Source organism: Dermacentor variabilis, chromosome 1 (genome assembly GCF_050947875.1).
Source record: "Dermacentor variabilis isolate Ectoservices chromosome 1, ASM5094787v1, whole genome shotgun sequence".
Classification (NCBI taxonomy): Eukaryota; Metazoa; Arthropoda; class Arachnida; order Ixodida; family Ixodidae; genus Dermacentor; species Dermacentor variabilis.
In genome coordinates this window covers 49,340,411-49,360,909 of record NC_134568.1, presented here as the reverse complement: position 1 = coordinate 49,360,909, position 20,499 = coordinate 49,340,411, and the positions used below count along the sequence as shown (strand labels likewise).

At 47.8% G+C, this 20,499-nt stretch overlaps 1 protein-coding gene and 1 long non-coding RNA gene across 2 annotated transcripts in view; one reads left to right on the top strand and one right to left on the bottom strand.

The window, feature by feature from the left end:
- The window catches only part of LOC142577340 (SH2 domain-containing protein 4A-like), a 419,980-nt gene that overhangs the window by 88,132 nt on the left and 311,349 nt on the right, over nt 1–20,499 (top strand). The window lies entirely within an intron of this gene.
- The window catches only part of LOC142577424 (uncharacterized), a 55,392-nt gene continuing 52,146 nt past the window's right edge, over nt 17,254–20,499 (bottom strand). The window contains exon 2 of the long non-coding RNA XR_012827038.1: nt 17,254–17,697. This is a non-coding gene — a long non-coding RNA (uncharacterized LOC142577424). The remainder of the gene's footprint in view (nt 17,698–20,499) is intronic.

The following is a 20,499-nucleotide window of genomic DNA, read 5'->3' as shown; positions in this document are numbered from 1 at the left end:
CGTTCTGGGCAATGGTTTAGCAGTGGATGCTTGACGCGACTTGGAACACCTTTCGCCTGGCGCACACTGAGAACTGATCAAGTGACTCACCACTGCGCCAACAATTGATGTGTCAGCGCAAGGGCCCGTTAGAGAGAAACAAACGTCCGTTGACTTTTACCGGGAGGCTGATGAGCGCCTGCCCTCATGTGACGTAAGACCGGTATGTAAAGCGGCTATGCAGCTGTTAAATTATCTGGTGCCGATGCGTGCTGAGATTTTTCATGGCACACCGTCCTCCGCGCGTTCTTTTTTTTTTTTCTTTTTTTTCGAGGTTTTTGTTCTTACGTCGGCCGCAGAAGCGGAGACTATTTAATACATTTTCGTTTTCTATTTTTTCTTAGCAATCTTGTAGTCGATGTTGCGTTAACGGACGCGGATAACTAAACAAACATATCCGTGTCTGCACATTTCCCTGCACATTTTCTCTGCATAATTAGGCAGATTGCCGCAATCTTAGTGCGTGGAGGACGTACCTCGACGCTGCACTTTGAAAAAACTTCCCGCGCGCACCGAGCACCAAACCATGGATAGGGAAGCGAGGACTAACTTGCGATGTTGTGCACTTAAAAAGCAACAACAACAAAAACACCTATTTTTAGCGTGTACACATCTAGTGAGGCGGCGACATGCACACGCTAAAATGTGAAGTTCTACTTGAGCGGAAACCGGCCAAATGCCTCAGTGTGAGTACGAATGTGGCCGCGCAGTGCGCTGCAATTGAGTGCGCAGCCATTTTGACTGGTCGGATATGGCTACAACTGTGACAACGTTTACGTTTAGAGAATGGAGGTCTGGTTTGAAGGAGCGAGTTCCGCCAAATTTGTTGTAGCAGGCACCCCGATATGGTCTCGCTATTGACCCTTTTCACGGCGATACCATGGGCGTAGCCATGTTTAATCACGTGGTGACGCGTCCATTGCTTGCCTCAGCTGCCTCGTCTCCGTTGTCTTTGTCTTTACAATAGATGTATATGACGTCGCTGCGGCTCTGCAAACCTCTGTTTCGGGGGATGTCGTAGACGGTGGCTACGTGGACGACAGACGAAGCTTTGGCTACACCTTCAAAGGACATGTAGGCGCTTTAGGAGCTCATTTCGCTTTGTCCAAACGGCACGTATACGGTGCTTGTTATGAAAGCAAGGCTAAAAATGTATTCCAAGCTATCCTAACTTTCCGCTTAGAATTGGATTAGTATAAGTGAGTTTAGCTCTTCGTTCTTAATTTATCAAACACTTTTAAGCAGCGGTTGGTCTCGTTTCTGACTCGGTAAAGTTCCCCGGGCGGTCACTATCTGTTTGTTTATTTTCTGCCTGATCGCTTGTGGGTGTGCTCAGTTGCGATAGATTTGCTCTTGCTGGGCACAAGGCTTGTAACGTAGGTGTTCTGTACGTTGTAATGGCTTGCAGCAAATACATATTATCGCTAGTCACTCGCTTAATGTGTGCACCGTTACGAAACGTTCAGCTTTTATATCTCTGTCGGTGGGGTCACCGTCACCCATGCTTCGGCGCATTGATTCAAGTGTGCGCCTATACACTTATTCTTGACACGTTTGCGATAGAGTGGGCGTAAGTTTGCGTGTGAATTGTGGTGGATGTGTGTAGATACCGTGCGAGAAACTTACTATATGCCAAGATGCTGCGCTACTCCATTTATCACCGTATAATGAGCGGCACTCAATCGTGCAGCTAGACGTTGCGGGTTTGCAGTCCTTTCCTTGAAGGTTAGGGCTTCAACGTTAGCGGATGAGTGATTTCTGTTTTTAATCCTCGAGGGAAGCCCCGCCCTCGAGGATCAACTGTGGGCCGCCCAGCGGGCCGAGGATGCCGCCAGGACCAACGAACTCCTGGCCGTCACCTAGGCGGGGCTTTTGGCCCTCCCCACCAACTCGCAGGACACACAATAAAGTTATTTCCTCCTCCTCGAGGGAAGCCATGCGTCGCGAAGAGCCGGCAAGACAAGCAGTCCTTATGTAGCAGCGGTCCGTGAACTTGGACACACACATTCATTCCATTCCTTAATATGCCAGTCACGATTTTTGCAGCCAACTACTGCACCCGTCTTCACTCCACCGCTCCATATTTCGCAGCATGAATGGAGCATAGGGCATTACTGAAAACACAGTCGCATTCCCGACAGCTGATCACACAGTAGCAGGGCGGAAAAGGTCATGATGTCGTATTTGTGCGCTTTCGCTGAGACTCCGTGCGGCGCACCGCCGAAAGCGCCATCTCGTTTCTCTAGAGCAAACTGCTTCGCGAAAAGGGTCAGTATAAAGGTTCCTGCCCCAAAATAGTTACCACTTAAAAATTCAACAATAGTAACAAAGACTCGTTGGAAATTCATAAGGCAGTTCTTTTCCAATATGTTTATTTCGTCTTCTCTTGTTTCCTGTAGCAAACTGCCCGCGGCCGACTGGTTCACATACGCTGCGAAATGCGCCTTGAGCAATAATTCTTAACACCTAGTGCCGCAGCCTAGCTTGAAACCTTCTTCGTAAATCACCTGCAAAAGTAAACTAAAAAGGTACAGTGCGCAGTGGTTACCTTAACCATGACTGTGGCTGAGCCGTGTGGTGCCGCTCCTGTCGCATGTCTCGCGCTTCGAAGCCAATGAAGGGTGAGGACCAAGGGCATTTCTTACGTTCTACGGAGCTTTGGCGCTCTGCGGTCGCAGAAGGATGCCATTTAAATGGCTCCGACACGCATTGTGGCTAGTAGTGCACTGCCTAACGTATCGTGTGAAGATGGAGCAAGCTTTGTGCGGTCGTGTACAAAAATACGAGAACCCCCTTCCCGTCTCCACCTCCTCTCTCAACTGAACCGCGCTAGTGCGGTTACTGATGGCGGTTCGATGATTGTTTGTTGCTTATGGTGTAGTGTAGTTGTCCACATATATATTCCAACCAAAGGCTGCAGATCTCGTACTTTTGCACACGGAAGCGCGTCGTGCACAAGGGTCAGCTGAAACGCAGCGCCGCTATGTAACGAGTATGTGCTGTGACATCCCCGGTCCAGGTATTGCATTCGTGCCGTTCCGCGATGGCTCATCGCGTAACTGCGCGTGCCGTGCGAAGCTGAGAGAATGGCTCAATGTCGCCGGGCTTACGAGGGAGCGATTAATCCGCGTCGCAGCGGCGGTGCGAAAAGAATGCGCGGCCTTTCGATGCCGCTCTTCCGAAAGAGTGAACGCGCGCGGCCTAGCAGCGCGCGTTTCTTGGTGCGTGCGAAAGCCCGCGTTTCCTTTCCCATTATCGCTTCAAGGAGCCGCGAATGGAAGACCTCGTCGGCAAGCATTAAGTTTACGGCGCCCCTCTTCTCCGCTGTTTTAGTTCGGCGCTCAACGGGCTGCTCGTTGTGTTTCCGTATAGGTACGTACGCACAAGCGTTTTCGTACTGAGCGCAAACAATCGGAACATCATTAGCGACTTGCTTGCTTGCTTGTTGCTTCCTTACTTCTTAAATTCATTTGTTCATCCATCCTTGCATTCTGACTCATCTAAAGCTCCTGCTGCAGTCAAGGAGTTCACTTTCTTCCCGATGGTGCCACGTTGCAATCTGCTAAGATTGCATCACGGATGCGAGAAAGTGCACGACACGGGGGCGCAATCATACGGGGCGGGGGGGGGGGGGTACTATCGTGTGCAATACGAGCAGGAACCCAGCGTAGCGCGTGTCAGACAGCCTCGAACCCTGCTATGGGCGATACGTGGCGGCCACCGTCTCAAACAAAGTTGAAAGGGGAAATAACCCGCCGTGGTTGCTCAGTGGCTATGGTGTTTGGCTGCCGAGCACCAGGTCGCGGGATCGAATCCCAGTCACGGCGGCCGCATTTCGATGGAGGCGAAATGCGAAAACACCCGTGTACTTAGGTTTAGGTGCACCTTACAGAACCCCAGGTGGTCAAAATTTCCGGAGTCCTCCACTACGGCGTGCCTCATAATCAGAAAGTGGTTTTGGCACGTAACACCCCATAATTTAATTTTTAATAATTGTTGGCACTCTCACCAAGGTCGCTCCCACCAGGCGTCCGTTTGTACAAAGTGCGGAACTTTACATCGCCAGCGCACATTGATAATACCGTTTCATATTGGGGTTAGGTTGGATTGGGTAAGGTTAGGTTAGGTTTCGAGGCTACGTGCGCCGAAGCGTGGTGTCAAAAGTAGCACTGTTTCAATGCGCAAGCATTCTAGGACTACTTCCGTCGGAAATCTGTCCATCTGCCTGTAACGCGTGACACTATCCGCTCCATAAGGCATGCATGTATGGGGTCCTATAGGGTATACAGGGTGTTTCACGCAACTTGAGCCAAACTCTAAATATATGCAAATGCTGCACGCAGCTGGACCAAACCAAAGTAATCTTGTTTGCCGCCGCTTGGAGATACTTAGATTTTTTTTCATTCCGACTAATTGCGTACTGTCTTAATTAATTAATCACCTTCTCGATTTCTATAGCTATGTATAAAACTGTCAATGAGAAAATTGTAGAGCAACATGAAAAATTCCCGATACAGCTTTATGGTGCTCAATACGTGCTACATAAACGCGTTTTTCCGGGCATGAAATAAGCCCGCGACTGAACGCAAAATTATTGCGCAAATTTGAGGCACTTAGCTAGTATTGTATTCATGGGCTTCTTTCACGCTCGGAAAAACTCTTTTATGTAGCACTTATTGAGCAAGAGAAACATGTATCGGGAGTTTTTCATGCTGCTATACAATCTTCTCATGTGCACTTTTCATCTAATTATAATAATCGAGAACGTGCTTAAGCAATTAAGACTAATTATGCAATTAGGCGGAATGCAAAAAATAAACTCAGGCCTCCAAGCGACGGCAAACGACGTTAACTTTACCTTGGTTCAGTCCAGCCACGTAGCATTTGCATATTCTTAAGGTTTGGCTCAAGTGTAACACCCCGTATATGAGAATGCTTCATGACTATGCATGATTACTCAGATTCATGGTTGTGACCATAGGCGGAGAGCTTTCATTTTTCCGGGTAGCTGGGTCCCGACCAGTTTTCCGAACTCCCTCCCCTCCGCGCGCGCGCGCACGCACGCACGCACGCACACACGCGCGCACACACACACACACACACACACACACACACACACACACACACACAGTACCTTATATAGGAGACAGTAGTAGACAGTAGACCTCATAGTAGGAGACAGTTCAATTTCACAGCCTGACTCCTCTCGGTCGTGTGTTCTTTCTTCGCGTAAATTGTCGTACACTTGGCTATCACTAATACTGATTCGCCTTTCAGGCGAAACTGCAGTCTCTCTCTCTCTCTCTCTCTCTCTCTCTCTCTCTCTCTCTCTCTCTCTCTCTCTCTCTCTCTCTCTCTCTCTCTCTCTTGTGAGTCTGAGTATAAGCGCTGCAGCGCATGACTGCTGTTCATTCTGATTTCGAGTGAATCTGGCTTGGCCTCATTTCGGTCACTGACTGAATTGTACAGTGTTTCCCAATTATCATGCACCAAGACTTAAAAAAAAAGAGATCAGTTGCGTTACTAGAAGAAAACCTAGTGCATATTGTTTCCAGTACAGTGGAGTAGCCGCCAGTAATTATTTCGTTACTGAGATTTAATTCAGTAATTGCAACTAATTATCTAACTCGAGAAGTACTGACCTAATTTTCAAAGTGTCAACGAGGCATTTGTAGGCACCCCAAGATGACATCTAAATGCGGTGTTGCGCACAATTTTTTCTGACTGGCAAAGAAACCTCACGAAGTATGAAAAATACCACGTGAGTGCGCTCCCACTCGCATAATAAAGCACAGCCTTCGAAAAAGTTGATTGAAAGCAACTGCATTCCTTGTCGCAAACCTCAACGGACCGCGCATCACCTTGATAATGGTACGGAAGGAGCACCAACAGAAAGTTTCGCGGATTCGCAGCTATTCCTTCCTCTCATTTCTACCTCACGCTTATTGAATTAACACGGCAAGCTGGGCGAGTTGGTGACTGAACATGTTTCTATGGGTGGGCAGCGCAACGCTGACGAAAGATGAGAGGAAGTACACAATACGAGCGCAGACTACCCGTGTCATACGGGCAACTCGGATCTCCTTCAAACTTCCTTCCCTTAAAGGACCGCAAGGGAGTTTCATCTCAAAGGAGTTAGCTCCGTGTCACACGGCTTATAAGCGAGCTTTTGAAAGCTGCCGCTGGGCACCCATTAGGCGCTGCTCACCTCGTACGCAGTCATGAAAGAAACACGTTATATATAGCTAAAAAGTTTTGGTTACTTGTCTTTTCTTACAAAATACAATTATTTATGCATTGCATTTTAAAAATGGCCCGGTTCGAGAGTCGAATGTAGCTGCTCGACTCAAATATCTTTGTCAGTGCTCAAATACTATATTATATGCAATAAAAACAGTTATAATTGCTGGTAAAAGTGAAATTAATAAAAATGAGGGTGATTTCTTGATTCGATATTCAAGCACGCTGGGAACAAGAGTACTCTCTTCAGTCTGCAAGGGAGATCTTCCATCTCCTTTCGCTAGGAACTTCCTTAAACTTCCTTTGCTAAAGGACTACCATGTGACACGACGCGCACCTCCCTCGAGATAAAGACGTCCTTGGTTGAATGGAGTTCAAAGGACTTTAGCCGCGTCCGTTTGACAGATGTATTATACACCTGTCACACTTCCTCTCGTCTTTCGTCGGGGTTGCGCTGCCCACCCATAGGAACATGTTCACACTTATTATCCGTCTTTCAAGGTCTACGATCCCATTTATAGCTAAAGCCCCTTGTTGCGTTTCGCCTGCGACACGTGGTTTTGCCGGCGCGACTGCGGCGGGGCGGCAGACATTTTGGCCCGATCGTCGTCGCCGCAACGCTCATCGCCAGGTGTTTCCAGGCGCGACTGCGGCGATGCGACCGCAAAGGATCACCCTCTCCTTCCAGTCATTGTGCCTGAACAAGGCGATGCGACAGCAGGGGCACCCTCTCCTTCCAGTCATTGTGCCCGAACCAGGCGATGCGAAAGCAGGGATCATCCTCTCATTACAGTCATTGTGCCCGACCGGCAGCGCTACGACAGGGTGCTACGACATTGTGCTCGACATGGTGCTACGGCAGCGCTACGACAGTGTGCGTCACCATTAGCCCATTGTACATTCACGTGCTCGTCTTTTGAGGGGTTCCTTCTTGCCCTCAACTGCGAGAGTATAAAAACAGCTGCCCCCGGACGCCAAGAGGAGGGCTCCGATTTCTTCTGTGGAGTAAAGTGCTCTCCCGTCTCTCTACTTCGGTCAACCTGACCGCCAACTCTTTGCAATGTTAAAATAAACAAGTTGTTTTGTTGTTACCAGTCGACTCATGCTTTGCCGGGACCTTCGGATGCTTCCAGTTGTACCCCAGGCCGCCAGGCCAACGCTACCCTTGGGGCTTGCGACCCAGGTACAACCACGGGCGTCAGCGCCGAGTTCCCAACAGATCGTACCAGCGGTGCGATTCAAAACATCTGGTGGCAGCGGTGGGATCGCCTCCGACTTCAAACATCTGGTTGGCAGCAGTGAGATCGCCTCCGACTTCAAACAACTGTCTGCCAGCGGTGAGATCGCGACAACGGAGGCCAGCAGCGAAGAGATGCAGTTGACTGTATGCTGAGCAGCTCAACGACGATCCGGGAGCAGTGCAACGAGCCCTGTGTGACGACTGGTTGCCTGCAGCGGAACGACTGCGCGGAATTCCTGCCTGCGAGGTTTGGTGAGTGCGGGACTTTCTTCTTCTGAGCTTTGCCAGGCTTTTGTTAGTGTCAGAAACAGAGCTGGTAATTGTGGTTGTCGTTGCTGCCGGGTTAGTTTGCGGCAAGACAATAATAGGCAGTAGAGAAAGCAGCATTCAGAGCAGCCATGGATTTGAAGTCGTTGCGCAAACCGAAATTGTTGGAGCTTGCAAGAGAGTTGGGTCTGGATGTCTCAGACAAACTAAGAAAACCTGAACTGCTAAAGGCTATTCTTGAGTTAGAGGCTGAGGATGACGAGCTGTCGGAATGCCTTGAGACTATTGAGGAGAGGTCAAAAAGACAGGAGCGCGAACTTAAAGAGCAAAAAGAGAGACAGGAGCGCGAACTTAAAGAACAGAAAGAAAAAGAAGAGCGTGAACGTAAAGAACAGAAAGAGCGAGAGCAACAAGAGAAAAAAGAAGAGCGCGAACACGCTTTGGAAATGAAGCGTCTCGAGGTAGAGATGGAACGCGCTCGTAATGGAAGTCAGGCACACGGTGCAGGAGAACGAGTATTGTTCAAAATGACTGACCTGATGCGGCCGTTTAAGCTTGGAGAGGACATTGGTTTGTTCCTGGTTAACTTTGAGCGAACGTGCGAGAAGCAGGGGTTCTCTCGGGAAACGTGGCCACAGCGCTTGCTCACTTTGTTACCCGGCGAGGCGGCCGACGTAGTCGCTCGCTTGGATAGAGAGGAGGCAGAGGATTTCGACAAAGTAAAATCGAGTCTGCTAAAAAAGTACCGGCTGTCTGCGGAAGCGTTCCGTCGGAAGTTTCGGGAAAATGAGAAAGGCAAAAGTGAGTCATATACAGAGTTTGCGTATAGGCTTATGTCAAACATGCAGGAGTGGCTCAAAGAAGAAAAAGCGTTTGGTGACCACGATAAAGTTCTGCAGTGTTTCGGGCTAGAACAGTTTTATAGTCGGTTACCGGAGAACGTGCGATACTGGGTCTTGGATAGGCCAGACGTTTGTACGGTGGCTAAAGCCGCTGAGCTAGCCGAGGAGTTTGTGACGCGTCGGGCTCGCGGAGCTAAGGACGGTCAAAAGGGTGAATTTGGCTCGAAGTTCGAGAGGCCGAAGTTCACACCCATGAGAGCAAAGGGGAACACGCGTAGTGAGGATGCGAGTGAAAGCAGTCCGACCAAACGTAAAGAGACGGCGGCAGCCAAACGCAGAAAGCGGTTCGAGATGAGGCGAGCGCGCGTTTGTTATACGTGCTAGAAGCCGGGTCACTTTTCGGCGCAGTGTCCGGAAACAACACCAAAAGTTGTGTTTTTTTCAATAGGCAGCACTGACGAGAACATGAAGCTTCTCGAGCCTTACATGCGAGACCTCCTCGTGAACGGGAAAGAGTGCCGAGTGCTTCGCGATTCCGCAGCTACGATGGATGTAGTTCACCCGTCTTATGTAGAACCCCATATGTTCACGGGCGAGTGCGCGTGGATCAAGCAAGCCGTGGAAGCTCATAGCGTGTGTCTGCCAGTAGCAAAGGTGCTTATTGAAGGACCTTTCGGAGCGCTTGAGACAGAGGCGGCAGTGTCATCTATGCTGCCACCCCAGTACCCGTACCTATTTTCAAACAGGTCCGATCACCTCCTGCGCGAGAAGGGGCTTTTGTTTGGTGAAGCTAGTGTTCAGGCCTTAACCAGATCGAAGGTTCGGGAGCTCGCTGCAAAGGCGGTAGTTGCGGGGCCGACGTTATCAAACAACGAAAAAGGGTCAGAGGCGCAGCAAGCTGATATTCCGAGCACGCCCGAACTGAATAAACTTGAGTCTGTAACGTTATAGGCGCCAGATACTGGAGAGGAAACGCCCGACACGGGAAAGTTAGAAGAGCTATCTACTGATTTGCTCATCGCGCCTACGTCAGACGGACTTGATAGGTTGCTAAAAGTCAGCCGGTCGGCTTTGATAGCCGAGCAAAAGAAGGATGGTAGCCTAGAAAACATACGCTGCAATGTCAAAGAAGGTATCGCCAGGAAAACTGCGCGTTTTGTGGAAAGAGGTGGAGTCCTGTACCGGAAGTATCTAGACCGCAGAGGAGTGGAGTTCGATCAGCTGATCGTGCCTCAATGCTATCGTCAGGATCTGTTGCGCTTGTCGCATGGGGGTTCGTGGTCCGGACACCTAGGAGTTAAGAAAACTAAGGACCGTCTCTTGCAAGAGTACTATTGGCCAGGGTGTTTTCGGGACGCAGACCATTTCGTAAGGTCATGTGACACCTGTCAGCGGGTGGGCAAACCAGGGGACAAATCAAGGGCGCCGTTGAAATTGGTACCTATCATTACGGAGCCTTTTAGACGGCTCGTTATTGATACAGTGCGACCTCTGCCGGTAACAGCCACGGGGTACAGACACATTTTGACTGTGATCTGCCCAGCGACAAAGTTCCCTGAAGCAGTGCCGCTTAAAGAACTCAGCTCAGTTGAGATAGTCAATGCACTACTGTCCATATTTGCGCGAGTTGGTTTTCCTGCGGAAATCCAATCAGATCAGGGCACAGTGTTTACTAGCGCTTTGACGACAACTTTTCTCGAAAGGTGTGGGGTAAAGCTGCTACACAGCTCAGTGTACCACCCACAGTCGAATTCCGTTGAGAAGCTCCACTCCGTCATGAAGCGCGTGTTGAGAGCGTTGTGTTTTGAACATCAAACTGACTGGGAGCTGTGTCTGCCTGGGGTGATGTTTGCATTAAGGACCGCGCCGCATGCAGCTACGGGGTTTTCGCCAGCTGAACTGGTGTACGGTCGCTCGCTTCGGTCTCCGCTTCGCATGCTTCGAGAATCATGGGAAGGTAGGGGCGACGACCCAGTCGTGGTGGAGTACGTACTTAAGCTCCTCGAACGCTTAAGAAGGGCACAGGAGTTGTCAGGTGAAGCAATGACAAAGGCCCAGCAGAGGGCCAAGGTTTATTATGATCGGACAGCCAGGGCCCGTCGTTTTGAGGTGGGCGATGAGGTCATGATATTGCGCACATCGCTAAACAACAAACTAGACGTGCAGTGGGAGGGCCCAGCACGAATTGTTCAGAAACTGTCGGACGTTAACTACGTGGTAAGTCTGCCAGGAAAGCGGAAAGCACAGCAAGTTTACCACTGTAATCTGCTCAAACCTTATAGACAAAGGGAAGCAGTGGTGTGCATGATGGTAAACGTTCCTGAAGAGCTTCCGGTCGAGCTTCCGGGACTAGGCTCAGTGACGAACAGGGAAGACACCGGTCAAGTCATTAGTGACTTAGTCAGTGGAGCATCGCTGTCGCCTGAACAGAAAACCGAACTACACCAGCTCTTACAAGAGTTTCAAGGTCTGTTCTCTGAGAGGCCTGGTAGGACTTCTGTACTTACTCATGATATAGAACTTACCTCCCCAGAGCCAGTACGATCCAAGGCGTATCGGGTGTCACCCCGCCAGAGCGATATTATGGAGGCTGAGGTAAAGAAAATGCTACAGCTTGGTGTTATTGAGGCAGGTGAGAGTGATTATACCTCCCCTTTGATTTTAGTTGAGGTACCGGGCAAGGAACCTCGTCCTTGCGTCGACTACCGCAGGCTTAATTCCATCACTAAGGATCACATTTATCTGATCCCTAACATCGAGGAGCGCCTTGAGAAAGTTAGTAGCGCTCAGTTTACTTCCACCCTAGATCTTGTCAGGGGTTATTGGCAGGTTCCACTTACAGAAGAGGCTAGTAGGTATGCGGCGTTCATTTCACCAATGGGAACATTCCGTCCTAAAGTGTTGAGTTTTGGTTTGAAGAACGCGCCATACTGTTTTTCAAGTCTCATGGATAAAGTGTTGCGGGGACAGCAAGAATTCGCTTTACCGTATCTAGACGACGTAGCGATATTCTCCGCATCCTGGTCTGAGCATATGGCACACTTGCGGGCAGTGCTAACCCGCCTGCGCGAAGCGGGCTTGACAGTCAAGGCTCCTAAGTGCCAGTTAGCACAGGCCGAGGTTGTCTACCTCGGTCACGTGATTGGTCAGGGTCGTCGCCGCCCCTCTGAAATAAAAGTGGCCGCTGTGCGAGACTTTCCGCAACCGCGCACCAAGACCGATATTCGGTCGTTCTTGGGTGTCGCCGGCTACTATCAGAGGTACATCCCTAGGTACTCTGATATCGCGGCTCCCCTGACGGATGTTCTAAGAAAAACAGAGCCTCAAACAGTCGTCTGGGACGAGACAAAGGAAAGAGCTTTTAGCGCCCTAAAGAGTGCCCTAACAAACCAGCCTGTGCTACGATCGCCAGACTATACAAAAGGGTTCGTTGTTGAGTGCGATGCTAGTGAGCGAGGCATGGGCATTGTACTGTGCCAACGGGAAAATGGAGAAGTAGAACACCCCGTCCTGTATGCTAGTCGTAAGCTGACCAGTCGTGAGCAGGCGTATAGCGCCACCGAGAAAGAGTGTGCGTGTCTCGTGTGGGCCGTTCAGAAATTGTCATGCTATCTAGCCGGCTCGAGGTTTATCATTGAGACGGATCACTGCCCTCTCCAATGGCTGCAGACCATCTCTCCCAAAAATGGCCGCCTCCTGCGCTGGAGCCTCGCTTTACAACAATATTCCTTTGAGGTGCGTTACAAAAAGGGGAGTCTCAACGGTAACGCCGATGGCTTAAGTCGAAGCCCCTAACGTGGGAATCAGCCTCAAAATTGTTTGTTACTGATGTTTTTCTTCCTGAGGCAGGATTTTTTTTAACATATTGCTTTTGTTTAGTGTTTCAAAGTGATGATATGCTTTTTAGTGCAATTTTTCAATTTGTGGACGCGTTCTGAGTGATGCTAGACTACTGTAGGGAACTAGGCAGTGGTATAAAAAGGGGAAAGAGCCTGGCAGGGCTTAGTGAGGGTTGTGCCGTGCTTGCTGACTGAGCGGTTGAGTTTCAGCGTAGTTCCAACGCTTGCCGGGAACGAGAACAAAAATGTGAACTCTCCCGAAGTCACTTTGCAGTGTCCCGTGCGAACCTGAACGAGAGAACGAGGCCTTCTCTGTGCGCTGCGCTCAAGAAACGTCGAGGGACGCCCGACTTCGGTTATGAGCATCATCGAGCGACATCCCTCCGGACAGCGGATGCAGTCCCCTGTCCATCGGGATCTCCTTCCCCCGGCGGGGCGGTCTGTTGCGTTTCGCCTGCGACACGTGGTTTTGCCGGCGCGACTGCGGCGGGGCGGCAGACATTTTGGCCCGATCGTCGTCGCCGCAACGCTCATCGCCAGGTGTTTCCAGGCGCGACTGCGGCGATGCGACCGCAAAGGATCACCCTCTCCTTCCAGTCATTGTGCCTGAACAAGGCGATGCGACAGCAGGGGCACCCTCTCCTTCCAGTCATTGTGCCCGAACCAGGCGATGCGAAAGCAGGGATCATCCTCTCATTACAGTCATTGTGCCCGACCGGCAGCGCTACGACAGGGTGCTACGACATTGTGCTCGACATGGTGCTACGGCAGCGCTACGACAGTGTGCGTCACCATTAGCCCATTGTACATTCACGTGCTCGTCTTTTGAGGGGTTCCTTCTTGCCCTCAACTGCGAGAGTATAAAAACAGCTGCCCCCGGACGCCAAGAGGAGGGCTCCGATTTCTTCTGTGGAGTAAAGTGCTCTCCCGTCTCTCTACTTCGGTCAACCTGACCGCCAACTCTTTGCAATGTTAAAATAAACAAGTTGTTTTGTTGTTACCAGTCGACTCATGCTTTGCCGGGACCTTCGGATGCTTCCAGTTGTACCCCAGGCCGCCAGGCCAACGCTACCCTTGGGGCTTGCGACCCAGGTACAACCACGGGCGTCAGCGCCGAGTTCCCAACAGATCGTACCAGCGGTGCGATTCAAAACACCCTTGATAACGCGGCCGAATCGTCACTCTGACCCCGCACAAAACGCGAAAACCAATGTAATAGGCATAGGATGTTTCGAAATCCCGGCATAGCTCGCACCGCATCGAAAGAGTGTGCGCGAACGCATATTTCGTGCCAGAAACTTGTTTCGGACCAAAGCCAAATTAAAGCGAGCGTTTTATTTTTCATGAATGTGTATGCGTGCTGCAAAAACATGTTCGTGTCAAAAATAAAAGCGGCATAAACAGACCGGGAAGCGACCAACGTGTAGTGAAAAGGCAGAACCGATGCGTTCATGAAAGTAAATATACCACTTCTAAATGAGCCGAATTGGCAATCAGGATGTCTGCACAAAAAAAAAAAAAAAAAAAAAACGTCAGACTTCAGTCTGCCCTTATTATCTATGAATTCGTAAGCTCCGTTGAGCACCAGCCTAGAGGACGTCTTCGAATAGGTCTCCTTTTGCAGCTACGCATTACTGTGTCCGTTTTGTCACATCTTGAGTGGCTTTCTTGATGACCGACGCCGGAATTCTATGGCAGACATCCGTTATCCGTGCCTTGAAGTAATCTGACGTCCGTCTCGATCATGTAAGCACGATCTTTCCCATAACCCCAAAGAAAAAGATCGAGCGGAGAGAGATAAGGTGACCTAGCCGGCCAATTTACAGGCCCGTGCCTTCCAATCTATTGCGAATGAAAAGTCGCATCCAGCCAGTTTCGTGCTCGGCTGCTGCTGTGTGCGGGTGGCCCATCTCGCTGATACCACAGAAGTGGAAGACGTGACAGCGGGACTTCGCTGAGAAACTCATCCACCACTCCTTCAAGGATTTCGTTCACGTAACGCTGTCCAATCAGTGGATGATCGAAGTAGATGGGACAGATTATAGCACCGGCGTAAATTACGAACCCCACATGGAGCGACCACTGGTACCGGTGCCGATTGCGCTTTGCCCAGTGTAGGTTGGAGTCCCTCCAATACTGTGCATTATGCAAATTTGCCTAGGCATTTCTGCGAAAATCGGCTTCATCTGTGCATATGATGTTCAAAAAGTCCAGTAACTTATCGGCTTTTGTGAGTCCCCAATCCGAGAAATCTAGAGGGTTCTGCTGGTCCCTATCTTACAAGCATTGGTGCTGGTTGATGTGGTACGGCTGAAAGGCCTTGTCATTTAGAATCCTCCAAACTGATGACTTGGAAATCGGTGCCTGGGCGGCCACGTCCCGCACGCTAGCATGAGGGTTTGAGGCCATAAATGCTAGAACATCCGTGCGTAGGCTAGCACTCAAAGATGGAGTCCTCCGCCGTTGTTTTTTGAAGTTGCCGGTTTGTCTCAGGTTTTCATAATTTCTGAAGATAGTCGATGCTTTTGGTCTACCGCCACACTTCCATGACTGATATATATTTGCGGCCTCCCTCTCGTTGCCAAAAGGATGGATAGGTGGTCTACTTGGTAATGCATTGAGCGCGTGTAGTGTGTTTCTTCTTTCACGTCCTTTGCGTTTTTATCGCTCTAAGTTTCTCTTGTTGCCATTTGGAGATCCCAAGGCAAGGATCATGTTTACCTTCTGCTCATTAGAGAAACACATAACGACTGGGACGAAAAAAAACGCACCTTTAAACCTTTGCACTGACGTCAATTCGCTTTTGTGGTGATAGGTTTTATGGCAAAAAACAAAACAAAAAACATCCGCGTACTTTATCTACGCTAACACAGCAGCTATCACAACTTGTTTCCAACTAACACCAAACGCGACGTGTTACTTCGGCCGGGGGGCGGCAGATAAGGCACCAGATTAATCACGATGTTTTTCTTTACTTCCTTTACTTCGTTCTGGATAACTCAGAGAGAGCCTGTTCGAGGGTGCTGCTTTATGATCCGGGTGGGAGGACAGTCACGTAGTATTCTCCGAATTTCGCGGGCTTCATTTATCAGCCGGAAAAAAAATGTGTACGCAATTAGTACGTCGCTGAAAATACCGCAGCTAGATGTCCCTTGGATATGCCTTCAAATGCCTCATTGACACTTTGATAATTGGGATAGTACGTCTCGAGTTAGATAATTCATTACAATTACCTAATTAAATTTCAGTAACGAAACAATTACTGGCAGGTTCTCCACTGTACTGTAAACAATATGCACTAGGTTTTCTTCGAATAACGCATTGCTCTTTCTTTAAACCTTGGTTCTTGATAGTTAATTGGGACACCCTGTATGTATTTATGTCCTTTGCATGCAACTGACGATGTTTCCATTCCTAATAAACGTTATACATTATTTTAAATGTTTTTCTTTCATGAGTCGTCAGTGTTACTGGGAAGAGAAGCAATACTGAGACACACAACATTCACGTGCATTTCACACAGCATTGACAGAGGCTGCTGAAGAGGTCACTGAAGTCTATAGGTTATCTTCATAAGCAAAAAAGCACGAAAAGCAATTTGAAGCGGGGCGAACATACACCAACATATTTATTCTCTAGGCATATGTTATGCATACCTTTGGAATAATTTTTAATTCGCTACCTCCATCTCTTTCAAAAATATAATAAACTTTGCCCTGTGTGTATACTTAAATATATTGTTTGCGTGCAAGCTGTTTACAGTGGAAATTTAAAACAATGTTGAAGTGAAAAAAGACGGATGAGGCAGCCGCCGCTAGTGCTTCTAATGCGCGTGTCTATTGTCAGGATTTGCAGAAATAAAGCGAAGGTAGGAATTACAAGTCGTGCGCGTCTGCGCCAACGATGATGCAGTAAACTATTAGCCCCAGTAAAATATGAAGTGAAAAGGTCAAGGCAAGTCAATAGAAACCTCAAATGATGTGGGTGATCGACAAAGCTCTGTTAGTGGCACTTTAGGTGTGTGTGTGCGGGGTGGGGGTGAAGGGGGCTTTGGCACCGCCCGGAGAGGGCTCAGGCCCCGGAGCCCTCTCGTAGTCGGCGCCTATGGTTGTGACAATATATAGTGTGCACTGAAACGGTATTCAGAGTAATTAAGGTTAACGAAAATCTGATAAGAATAATTACAATGAAATCAAATAAGCCTAAATAAGACTCCGTAAGAGTAACGAAGGGTAAGGGACCCTAACGGAGAGTATAACTAATGAAATAATTAGTTAATTGGCATAATCAAGAGTAAGTAAGGTTACACAAATTAAGCCTAATCAAGGCTACGTAAAGGTACCTATGATTAATCGAGCCTAATTTCGATTGATTAATATTAAACTCATTAAGGTTATCCAGGAATAATTAAGATTAATTACGATTACAATACTTAAGCCCAATCAAAAATAATAAGTGCAATGAAAAGTAATTCACATTACAATATTACACCCTAATTCCGATTGATTACAGTTACATTAATTTCGCCCAATAAGACTAATTCCGGATAATTAGGTTCTACAATTAGGTAATTGCAGCAGGTAATTACAATACTTGGAGCCCACTCCGTTATCCTCGACACAGTGAACCGCGGTGTGCGTAACTCAGCCACTCACTCAATCATTCGCTGCATGAGTGCGAGCGACTGGAAATAATGCTTACGCATTGTCTGACAAGTCGCACTGGGGTGTTGTATTACTCAGATTTTGCTCTGTCGTAAATCTTGTAAAGAAAAAAAAACTACCCGTAAGGGTTAATCGAAAACAAATTTATTGGCGCATGCTAAATGTCAAAAAATATAAAAGTACGCGAAATAGGGCAGCAGCATCGTCCCACCGCGTATGGTATTTTTTTTTTTTTTGTCCTTTGTGCATTCGGTGGCCCAATAAGGCGTCATGCAACCGCCGGCTTGAATGACGGTCTCCACTCTCTGAGGCAGAGACCCGTAGAGTGCCTCGATGAAGGCGTGGTGCCACGCTGAAGGCGCTTTCACTCTTCCATTGCTTGTTACCGTTGGTAGGTGGTCGCCATGTCCAGGCACAACTTCGAAAGGTTCACTTTGATACGGTCCCAAACACGCTCTATAATGTTCATATCGTGCACCTTTCGTGCACCATTGAACTTGCATTACCTCTGGCTCGTCCAAAAGGCGTGCCACGTCCTTCGCCGTGTGAACGGACGACAAGGCCTGCTGGAAAAAATAATACCCATCTGGATCATCTGGTGCTCGAGCAATGGGCAATATGCAGCACAGGTAAACCTCCCCTCAATTCTTACCAGTGGACCTAGGCCGTCGTGTGAAAGAAACCCGAAAAAGTGGGTTCTGAGAAAATCAGTTAAACATAATTGAAACACCTTTAGCGTTCACAAAAAAAAAAAAAACATTTAGAACAGTTAAAATTTACCAAATTCGTAGCTTGTCTCCTCCTGATTCTCGTTTCTGTCTAACCTTGCCCATGGAGCAACTTATTTATTTTTCCAAGTTGTTTTGAAGCATCAACACCGCATCGGGAGGCCTCCACATTGAGAGGCATTGAGTGTATAGCAAGAAAAGTTTTCACTGCGTAAAGGCCATGTTCTATCATAACTGGCTTCAACATGTCAAGTCTGTCTTTCGCGACATTGATGAAACGACATACCGTCAGGTACTACAAATTTCAGAATCGGAGGGTTTTAATAGGTTTCTTTCGTTCGACTTTGCTAAGTCGTACTATTGAAGCACTTATTCGAGTGTATGAGGGTGGCTCATATGCATAATATCAAAAAAGATAGGCATAAACTGGTGATTTTCACAATTTATACAATTCAAGTCACCACACAAAAAAAGTTAGAGCCCTTCTACTATGTGAAGATGACCAGCGAAGCTGTTTAGCGCACGACACAGAGGTGACCCAGAATACTGAACGAAGGTACGAGCATATTTATTGCCCTAACCTGTGGCCATCGTGGCGATATAGGTACGCACACACATTCGCGTGTCACCTCTGTTATTAAATGTGTCCGCCACGTAAGACAATGAATGGTTCATGTCCCCTTAAGCAATGGCTCAATACCCCTGTAAACGCAGCCTCCTCATTACGATGACAGAAGAGAAGTGGAATGCGACGCTGGAATGACGAGCGGCAACGAAGCCAGCTGTGGAAGAAGACGACGACGACTAACGCGGGAGCAGTGGCACTAGCACGTTTGCGTGGTTGGCGCCGAGGATTTTTTATCAGTCCTTTTTGAAAGAGTTCTACAAAACATTTTTTTCAAAAACATCTGTTCTTACCCTTGTGCCTGGCACCTCTTTTGGTTCCACGTGTGACAAGAGTAGTTTAAGGCGCGTTACAGGTCTCCGAGCCCACAGGGTTATGTGCCATTGAGCTTGGACCCTTTCTGCACTGTCACCAGGATCGGCCCACATGATTTGTTTTTCTCAACATCTCGGACAGATTTTTTTTTTCCAGATCCTACCCATAGGCAACTTCGCTGTAATTAAAAATACCAGTTTGTTTATTGCTTTCAGCCCATAATGATGTTTGTTTGAGAGAGACATTCAGTTTGTTCAGTGAGGTACGCAATAATTGCTGTGCCATATTGCTTCATTGCACAACACTGGACACGGTAGCCAACCGTTATTAAACTTCAGGAGAAATTAATAGCACAATGCATATGATCAGGTACATAGCGTTTTATTGCATTTCCTTAATTGATGCATTAAAAAATTGTCGCACTAGAACAATATTGAACAAAAGCTACTGCCCTGAAACAATATACTAGTACATTCTTTAAAAAACACTATTTTATACTGCAATAATAATAATTAAATAATCAATCAATTACTCCGTCAAAAGTTTATTATAGTGCCCAGGAACAGCTAGAGAGCCTTCGTGCTGACGCACTTAAAAAGTAATACACGAGAGAAAATGTACAGAGAAGAAAAATGTGGTAGACAGTGCGAGACAGAGAAAAAATATAGGGAAAGAGAAAACGAGGAAGCGTAAAAGGGAGGCAGTCATACATGATTATATACATATATACAAAACACAAGAAATGAAATCAGAAATATATCAATACAGACACAATACTTATTACATGTTTTTTTTTTTTTTTTTTTTGGAGACGAGCCATATGTAGGACAGTCTTTAATGCAACAAGCCCAGGCAAAGATTACAGAATGTTGCCTGGTATGCTGTCGCGGCACGAAAATTGCACATGATCAAGAAGCTTTAGGGAATGTTTAACGCCATGGGCCACCTTATACAGGAACAAAAGGTCGCATTAATTAAGTCTTGAGCCTAAAGGTGCGAGCTGAGGTATATTTGAGAGGGCTAGACTATGGTCGTCAGAATGGCAAAAGTGGTGCTTGAAGATACATATAAATTTATTCTGGACGCGTTCAGTGAGGTCAGAATTAGATTTGCACGTTGCACCCCAATCTACAGAGGCATACTCTAGTAGTGGAAGGCACACAGCGTAATACAATTTCAGAAACAGAACAGGGGATTGGAAATCATGCAATATACGACATACAATTCCAAGAGTGTGAAGGGCACGTTGTGCATATTTAACATGTGAAGCATACACCAAGATTTTAATTTCATCGACCCTGGGCAGTGGAGCATCACGAAAGGGCGTATGAGTTTAAGGGTACCTTATTGATTCTGCACCAGTCTGAGAGTGAAAAAAAATTCTTTTTGGAGGTCACTGCAGACGTGAAAGCTGTTGACAGTCTTAAATACATTTGAGTCGTCGGGATACAAAGCCATGCTGTTCATCTATTAAATATTCTTGTCACTAACAGAAAGCAGAGAATACAATACTGATTCAAACACTTTTGATGCAGCATAGAGGATAGATATCGGCTGGTAGTTAGTAACGGCACTTCTAGCACTTGATCTGCGCACGGGCAATATCCATGCTACCTTCCAATTGCTAGAAAATGTACTAGACTTCAGGGAACTATTGAAAATGCTTGTAAGGACAGGGACAAGTACGCTTCCACATGTCT